General features: G+C 35.8%; 1 pseudogene; it reads right to left on the bottom strand.

Annotated features, from left to right (window-relative positions):
- Window positions 1-77: 77 nt before the first annotated feature.
- LOC144349242 (uncharacterized) overlaps window positions 78-10,376 on the bottom strand; it is a 50,728-nt pseudogene continuing 40,429 nt past the window's right edge.

Below are 10,376 nucleotides of genomic sequence, written 5' to 3'. Positions count from 1 at the left end.
TATATGTTGTGAAGCTGGTCAAAATCGTGTGGTTACTCCTTAAATATAAAAAAAAAACTAAATAACAGACTACAATATTACAGAAACCTGAAACTTTATTTCAAATGTCATCTTAAAATTTGTTTTCAATGATAATGCAATTTAACTATACAAACTAACAATGCAGAAAATCAATGACAGTTACCTAAGGTGACACATCTCCACAACATTTCCATGTTCCGACTACTTCCCAATTGGTTGTGTAATCTTTAATTATATGGATCCCAATTCCTGAAACTGAATAATATTGACTAGATGTCATTGGTATTATTAAAATAATTGTGCTACAGTTGTGTGGTTTACATGTATACATAATTATGGGACCCATATCAAACACAGTGCGGAATGACAACTGTAGCGCTTTTAAATTAATTATTTTGTTTGTACTGGTATGTTACAGACCACAAAGGCAACACTATCATTCACAACATTAAAAACAAAAATGTATCAACAGAATATAATTATTTATATTTTGAGATCAACACCAAAGAGTAGCATTTGTAAATTGAAAAGACGTACCTCCCCATGTTGAATTCCATTTGTTGGATGTGAAAGTTAAATTAAAACTTGGATTTTGGAGTAGCAAGGCTTCATCTTTCAGAGACACAGCACTAACATATGTATCAGTGTTCGTTGCTGCCGTCCAGTATTCAGTGGGTATTGACACCCAGTTGTCGCCATAGTCTTCACTTCTCATGACTGCCAATCCATTGTGAGATAACCCATATAACATGTTAGCTGATATGTCAAGACCTAATAGGTTGCCAACATTAGAATCCAAAGCTGTGAGATGAATATTAAACACATAGTAAACGTTGAGACATCCATTGGTTACAGAGTAGATAAACTGGAAGCATGCAAGACACATACCGAATTGTAAAAGCATTAATGTACTCTACACACAACACCACTACTAATCAACTTCCTGTTCTTGCTACCATTAATTTCTTTAGATGAGTTGAACAGGAGTGGAATTTTTGTTTAGCTATAAATTCATTTTGATTAGGGAAAATATAAATATGTCCAGGCAAATAAAGTACCAAGCGGTTTGTGATATGATCTGCATATAATCCAAAACAGTACAATGATCCATTCTTTGTGCTGATGTTCAAACATTCACTGCTAAATGACTTCATGAATCACTTGTCAATAGCCTATTGTAATGTCGGATATTGTTGCTTTAATTCGACCATGTTATGTTTAGTATTTGTAAATGCTATATTAGATGATTGTGATTGAATGTATACTTTCGTAAATATGCATATGGTTAACAAGTAACAAAAGTTTGTCATACCTCTCCAGTGTGTGAACAGCTTAACTTCCCAGTTCTCTTCCAAATCACCAGTAGAATCGTTGATACACTTACAGCTGCAATAACAGTATTCTTCTGATATGGATGATGAATAATTACGACATGTGTCAGTTCCATTTGTCATGTTATATTCACTGCAATTTGAGACAAGCTGGAGTGCTGGTAAAGTGGTATTGCTACAGTCACAGTCACATGTTGTATTGTCTGAACATATCGATCCACCACAAAGTGAAGAACAGTTCTCAAACATTTACATCACAGTTATGAAAGCACAAAGTCTCATTAATCGCGGTACTGTTGTATAGAGTGTTGCAGGTGATATTGCATTCGTTGCTGCAGCTATTTATCTTAGTACAATTTCCACAGATCTCTGCACAGAAAGCAACAGTTGAGTTGCAATCGTCGTAGCACTTCACGTGGCTAAGTGGTCTGTAGTCATTACAGATCTCAGTACAATTTGAAAAGCATCCAAGGATACACTCTGATTTATTAGTAGTGCAATTTTTCCCAGACACGGTCATATTCCAATGGCATGACATATTCAGACAGCTCATTTCACATATTTTCATAAACTCTGAGCAGTTTGAATAGCAGGAGACATATTGCGTGTACAGAGCATTGTTAATGCAAAACACATTAGCATACTCATTGGCAGTATTTATATGATTTGTGATATTGCCAGTATAGTTGAAAGTAATGGTACCATTATCTGATAGTGTCAAATTACTTGAAGTTGTATTATCTACACTCCGTCGCATTACGTAGTGCTTTATGACATCTTGTACATGATATTCTAATCTACTAGCAATGCCTTGAAAATTCTCACTGCTTATAAAATCTTTGAAACTACTGCTGTCAGAAAAAGTGATATTCTGATTGTTGACAAGCCAATCTTTAATGTCTGCAGGTATATTCATGTTGATCAATTTACGTCTTCTTATGAAATCACTGTTCGGTTGAGAGTTGTGTGGGAATACTGTTGACCCAGATCCCATTGATAACAACCATGACTTGAATTGAACGAAAGTGGGAAGCACTGCCTTTTTTCAATTCAACAGTAAGCTCATCTAAATATGCGAGATACAAATTAAGGGTTGGAAACGCATTATGGGATTTCTTCTCCTTAGTGAACCACTGTAGGATATTGGTTAATGTATTCTCTCCTTTTGGGCCATACTTACTGAGGAAATCAACATAAAGTTTCATGTTTCCCAATGACTCTGGATAAGTCGATGTCTTAGACAGTGCAACTCCAGATTTTAAAGTTGAAGGGCGCATAAGTCTAGTTGACAGAAGCCAATCTCTCAAACTTATGTTGATGGGTTCTGAAACATATCTTGTCAGAGGTGTCTTTCTCTTGTTTTGTGCTACCAGATTCATACATGTAGTCATCTGGAGATCTGACATTCCTTGTTTTATCTTGTAAGGTAATAGTGTAGGACTATAGATCTTGGAAGAATCACTCTCTGCAAAATGTATGTCACGTTTTCGTCTATCGGCACCACACAAACTTAGTTTGGGGCAATCAGCTAAGGTGCACGTGGGAGAGATGTATTGTTGGAGACAAAACACTTGGTTGTTTTCCAAATTGCTTCCACAAGAGTCCTTACATATTTCTGAATCTAATGGACAGCTTGCAAAGCAAGGGAGGTAGGTATCACTCCAGTAATCATTCACACATGAGGTATACAAGTTGCATGATGGAGGTGTAGAAGCAGGTTCATCTGGCCCATCCAGTAAATGTTGTAATGCTGTGCAATTAAATAAGTCTGAGTTACACTGCTGCACACAAAATTGGCAATCTGTTTCGCACCTATTACAGTAATTAAGGCATGACCTATTTTGATTCTGGCAAGTAGAAATGCACTCAGAAATTATTTCTACAGTAGTGACGAAGCAAGCTGATTCACATTCAACAAAATTCTGTCCACATGTTGAGGTGTGATTTAGAGAAGAACTACAGTTACTTGTCCCAGAGGAACAGTTTGTATTAGAAGTCTGGTTATCACAAACGCTGTCTGTACAATTTTCTGAAGAACAGCTATTATTACTTATCAATAATTCTTCAACACATGCATGATATTGTCCCTGGCATGAAAGGGAGCAGTTGGAATATAACACTGATTCTGTTTCTACTAATGTGTTGTTGGATGAAGAAATATTTTGCAAAGAACCAATAAAAGATTCAGAAGAAGCATTCCCGGTGATATTGTTGTTTATAGCTGTTACTTTTACATTGGTACTACTATTAGCAGAAAGTAATTCTTTTTGAGTGTGACCAACAGCAGCTATCATCATACATTGGTAATACCATCCATCACATTGTTTAGTACATTGTATGCAGTCATTAGTTGAGTTTGAAGCAGTACAAGTTGTGAAACAATTATGTACATCGTCAGTTAAGTTCATTTTACATTCATTTATAATATTCAAAGGCGAAACGCATTGCCCTGCACATACTTCAGCTTCTTTGGTGCAGTTAATATTTATGCATTCCACAGCACAATCACAGTCTGTGCAATTTCCAATGCAATCTGGGTAAGCTTCAGTGCAGTTTACAATTGGCAGGCATCTTAAAAAACAGATTTGCTATTGCATGTACTGTGGCATTGACCTCTACACTCCACACATTCTCCACAGCTGGAAATGCAGTCCAGTTCTTTCTGCCCGCACTGCACTCAACACAAGTCAGTTATTATTGTCTGGTAGCAAGCCTGGCTTGTGTCATTATGCATGTTCACACAGGCTAATACACATTCTGTGACAATGCAATCAGTTCCATTACACTGAGAACAAAGATGAACACAAGTACCAAGAGTTTGGTCACACTCATCCATACATCTTGATAACGACTGAGGAAATAATAATGGACAGTGATTAAAGCATGATGCATACTGGCTTGTACAGTTTGCAGTACAATTAAGATGACATGAAGCATCACTAGAATTACATTGGTTTTGAATGCAAGCAACTGAACAGTTTTCAGTTGAATTATTACAGTGGCCACAATCAACATTGCCAACATGTCTATAACACAATCCATAGCAGGATGTAAAATTTATAAAGCTTTCTCTAATACAACTTGTATATGTGAGATTATTAACATTCTGGTGACCACATGCTTGTATGCTTCCTGTCTTATCCCCTTCTGTGTTGATGCATTCAGTATTACAAGCAGTGGCAACTCCATAGCAATTAGACTCACATGATACCCGGCATTTATTTTCACATCCATTACATGAAGACCTACAATTGTTACGACACTCCCAGATACATCGCTTATCACTGACACAGTTATAGGTACAATTTAAATTACAAGCTTCCTTCTCTGTGTCACAGTCCTCTATGCAGCATTGATCAAGACATTCACTGAGGTGTGGGTAGCAATCAATATGGCATGTTTGCATACACGTCTCATTAATAATGATGGAACACACTTCCTCGGCGTGTGAAGTACAATTGACTGGATTTGTGTGATTGATGAAGCAAGCATTCCCTGTGCAATTGTTTGCAGTTCCATTCATTGTGATGTTGGTTGTGTTAGTGGTTGAATTAACAGAGTTAAGGCTGTTATTAGTTGTTTTTAACAGTCCAAGAGAAAGAGTAGTGCAGTTTTCAACCACCATGCTAACACATTGTTCAGATGAGCAGTCTAAACCACAAGTTGACCAACAACTATCATGATCTAATGTACAGTTTTCACGGCATGTCTTGGAAGGAGGGTTACATTCATAGGTACAGTTACTGGAATTCACATGTCTGATTACAATCTTGTGTACAATTCCAGGCATCGCCACATAAAAGGCAACTCTCCATGCAGTAGGTGTGTTTACTGGAACAGCTATCAAGGCAGCATTCCAGGGAGCAATTGACATGATCTACAGAGCAATCAATGTAACACAGACTGCTACAGTTGAGACGTGCTTCAAGTTCATTGGGAAACAAGTCTGCATGACAGTGATAATTATCGCAATCATTTACGCAGTTAACAGCTAGATCAGTACAGTTATCATAGCAAGTATTAATTGGTTTTATGCAGTCATAACTACAAACACTGTGGGTATAAACACAATCAATGGTACAGTTATAATCAGGCGTAGAGGTGCAGTTGATGGGTGAAGTGCAGTTCGTACAGTTGAATACACAGTCATCCAATACAACATCACAGTCCCCAGTACAACATTCTTGAGAACAATTAGTGAAGACGGTACCGCAATCTGTTATACAGCTGCTGATATCATCCACAGTACACTGTGTACAGTTATAGCACGACAGTTCACAAACATCTATCAATTCATAGCAATCAGGTGAACACCCACAGGTGCAGTTGTCAGGTTTAGGTTCATATTCTGTGCAATTATTATTAGTTGGTCAACCATACTCATATGTACAATTACAAAAGTCATTACAGGTGACTGGTACTTCAGTATAATATGATGGCATGGATCCAACCAAGAAACAACCACCTTCATACCTAAAAAACAAAAATTGTAAACAATAGATTGGTAAATTTCAACCCTACACATTTACACATAAAATTGGAATGCCAATAAAATAGTTCATTTCCTATGATATATGCAATATGCATAATCATCATTAGGAACAATTTTATTTTTGCATTTGAATGGTTGTAATAAATATATATGTACTTACACATGCATGGTGTTATTATAGTAACAGGCATACATAATATCATGTTGTTCATCATACAGTACATTGTAAGTAGACATCTTGATGTCTGAAATGATTATTCATGTTAATATTATTATAGACAATTGAATTCATACAGCAAATGATTTCAAATGATTTGAAAAACAGAGATATGGTATTACTTTAAAATTAGAAGTCTGTGATTGTGAGAATAAAAAATCTATGAACTTATGTTTAGTATAATCATGCATACACACATGAAAATGAAGTCATGGATACAATCAATTAATGATGGACACAGCCAATCAGTGATGAAATTTTATGCTGGCATAGTGATTACCCAGCCATTCTTGCGTGTACTCAAAATGACTAGATTTCAGGCTGTGAATGAATTGGCAATTATACTTTCGGCAAGAATAGAAAAAAGCAAATCAAGCAGCCTCTTGGCTGAGATAGTTTCGCTGTTAGCAAGGCACGTTGCAATTAGAGAATTGAAGATATACTTGTAGTTTTCTACAAGTCGAAAATATCAATTTACACTCGACAGCAGAGCTAAAAAGTTAACACGAATGGTAACTAACGCCAGTAATAATCAGTAATTTGATTAGCTCTGCCAGACAAAGTCAACAGCTAACTAGTATGCAAATTAGAGAAACATGTCAAAAAGAATTGTTTATTTACTTATCATCTCATTCAGGTCTACCATTGTAAGTAGAAGGAACTGAAATATATAGAATATAAGACAATAAAACAAATGTAATGTACTCCACAATGTTTGTACTGATAATTTTTGGAAGGCGAGACAAAATTATATAAACAGTTTTTGAACTACTGGCTTAAAAAGTATCCATTATTTTATACGCATGTATCAATATAACAGGAGGAATGAACCAGTTCAAAGAAAAAATGCAGAGTGACATACTGTTTGAATGGACATGCTACGAATTCACTATAATTTAACATCATAACACAATTGATGCCAGTGCATCTCAGGCAGAGAGATGCATGCTATACCTCGTCAAATGTTGGTAATGATAATAATAATTTATTATTTCATATTGCACCTTATTATAATGTTATAATAGTAACAAATAACATGACAAACTGTATGTGCAAACTATAACAAATTATAATTCATATACTTTCTGAAATAATAATTTTGTTTGCAAAGTACAAACTGATTTATGTAATATATAATGCAAAACTTTTCAGTAGACCTTTCAACAAGATGCATCTTGTATCACTGTGATCATTTCCTTTCAGACAATTTTGGAATGTTATCTAACATGTGCATATGACAGACATGATTATTATAATGCTGTTGTTTATTATAGTTACCTTCTAAATGTATATTGGTTGGTATGAGATCATGGTAGTGTACCGGGATATTGTGTTTATAATCATCCTCATATGGATTATGTAAATCCCAACTATAATAGTAAACCTCAGAAAATGCAGCTAAATGATAAAACCCTTGAGTTAATTCACTCAAAGGATCTATTGTAATACTGAAACGAAATGAAATGCAATCTGTATTGTTTAGAGTTACAACCTGTAAATAAAAAAAAAGAAAAAGTTTTATCAGATCACATCAATTAATTTTATAATATGCAGTGACAGATGAAGAAATCTGCCAAAATAAAGCAGTGTCCTCTCTTTTAGACTGGTCCAGTGAGAGACATTTGTATTTCCGATCATTGACAAAATGTTCATCACCATTTTTTAAGCATTGAGAGGAATCCATACTGGTATAAGACTAATGAAAACAATTCAAGAACTAGTAACGCATGAGAAAACTTGCATTCTGATTGGTTTAGTTCAAGCAACTTTTTTGTGCACTAATCGCAATTTAAAAAGTGGATCACAACAAGTCATTGAAAATGACACAGTCCCCGTTAAATTTTTAAAAGTTCTCTTTGTACTCGTCATATTAAAGTGGAGGGGTCTCGTGAACGTGTCCTTGAAACTTGAGTCCAAAGTGCCGTATACAACAGATTGTTTATTTACATCAAATTCGAACACATAGCAAAAAAAAACATTGATCACAAGTGAAAGCATGTCCAAGTTATCACATTTTAAACAAACAAGATGACCGCCCGTCAGCCATATTTGATCAAATTGCAAATTGAATTGACATGTACATGTATCCATTTATAACATGCTAAATATCAATGAAAATGATACATGAGTGACAGAGATATAGTAATATGGCCAAAAATAAAAACAGCCGTTATTCGGCCATCTTTGATCTGATTATGAAACACACTGATATGTATGATGTACGTGCCAAATACAAATGAAAATGGTACATAAATTGTGGAAATATAGCAGTAGGGCCAAAAAGTGAGATGGCTGTCAATCGACCATCCTTGATTCAATTTTGAAACAAATTTTCATGGACATGTATCCTAACATGTATAAAGTATGTTCCAAATTTGAATGAAAACTGACAAAGCATGTCCAAGATATCACATTTAAAAACAAGTCAAAACTGACAAAGCATGTCCAAGATATCACATTTAAAAACAAGTCATTGTCAATGACACGTCCCCGTCCCGTTCATATTTGAGTGACATATACATTCAAAGCAGATCATGACCAAAATCTCAGACCACTTTCAGTGGTCTGATCCGAAATGCACCTGCATATGTACATTCTATGATGTGTGTGAAGTGTGGTCTTGATCGGTTCAGGCATGCCTGAGATATGGATGCTGTATGTATTCAGTTAAAACCCGATTTGGAAAACAAAACAACGTGATTCAAGGTACCATAATGTACAATGTATGCATGAAGTGTGAACTAAATTCACCCATGGTGAATATGTGCAATTTTGACGAATTTTTGACCTTAAAAGGACTGGCCAAATGCACAGGCATATGTATGATATAATGTATGATGTGTATGTGAAGTTTGAACTTGATCTGTCCAGGCATGTCCGAGATATGGATCGAAAACTAAATTCTTTAAAACAAAATGGGCCGCCAGTCGGCCATTTTGAACTTGATCCGAAGAAAAATTAGTGTGCATCAAGCTTATATTATGTTTAATATATGCACTAAATCTGAACAAAATCCATCCATGCATGACTGAGATCCGGTTCTGGAATTGTGAAAATAGGTGATTTTGATGCATTTTCGGCCTTAAAATGGCTATCATTCAGCTATTGTTAAGCGGATCATGAAACAAATGCACATATCTATTTGTGACATGTTGTACCATGTGTGTGTGAAGTTTGAACTTGATCAATCCAGACATGTCTCGGATACGGATCCAGAACTGAATTCTTTAAAACAAAATGGCCGCCAGTCGGCCATTTCTAACTTGATCCGAAAAAAAAATGACGTGCATCAAGGTCCTATTATGTTTAATGTATGTACCAAATTTGAACACAATCCGTCCATCCATAACTGAGATCCCGGTCCAGAATGGTGAAAATGTGCGATTTCAATGCATTTTCAGCCTTAAAGCGGCCGCCATTTGGCTATTGTTAATGAGATCATGAAACAAATGCACATACATATTTGTGACATGATGTACCTTGTGTGTGTGAAGTTTGAACTCGATAAATCCAGGCATGTCTCGGATACGGATCCAGAACTGAATTCTTAAAAACAAAATGACCACCAGTCGGCCATTTCGAACTTGATCCGAAAAAAAAAAATGACGTGCATCAAGGTCCTATTATGTTTAATGTATGTACCAAATTTGAACAAAATCCGTCCATGCATAACTGAGATCTGGGTCTGAAATGGTGAAAATGTGCGATTTCAATGCATTTTCGGCCTTAAAGCGGCCGCCATTTGACTATCGTTAATGAGATCATGAAACAAATGCACATACATATTTGTGACTTGATGTACCTCATTTGTGTGAAGTTTGAACTCGATCAATTCAGGCATGTCTCAGATACGGATCCAGAACTGAATTCTTTAAAACAAAATGGCCGCCAGTCAGCCATTTCAAACCCAATCCAAAAAAAAAATGACGTGCATCAAGGTCCTATTATGTTTAATGTATGTACCAAATTTGAACAAAATCCGTCCGTGCATAACTGAGATCTGGGTCTGGAATGGTGAAAATGTGCGATTTCAATGCATTTTTGGCCTTAAAGCGGCCGCCATTTGGCTATCGTTAATGAGATCATGAAACAAATGCACATACATATTTGTGACTTGATGTACCTCGTGTGTGTGAAGTTTGAACTCGATCAATTCAGGCATGTCTCAGATACGGATCCAGAACTGAATTCTTTAAAACAAAATGACCGCCAGTCGGCCATTTCAAACCCAATCCAAAAAAATGACGTGCATCAAGGTCCTATTATGTTTAATGTATGTACCAAATTTGAACAAAATCCGTCCATGCATAACTGA

The sequence above is a fragment of the Saccoglossus kowalevskii genome, chromosome 7 (genome assembly GCF_978046115.1).
Source record: "Saccoglossus kowalevskii chromosome 7, keSacKowa6.1, whole genome shotgun sequence".
Taxonomy (NCBI): Eukaryota; Metazoa; Hemichordata; class Enteropneusta; family Harrimaniidae; genus Saccoglossus; species Saccoglossus kowalevskii.
The sequence above is the reverse complement of the archived record's forward strand: the minus strand, read 5'-3'. Positions and strand labels throughout refer to the sequence as shown.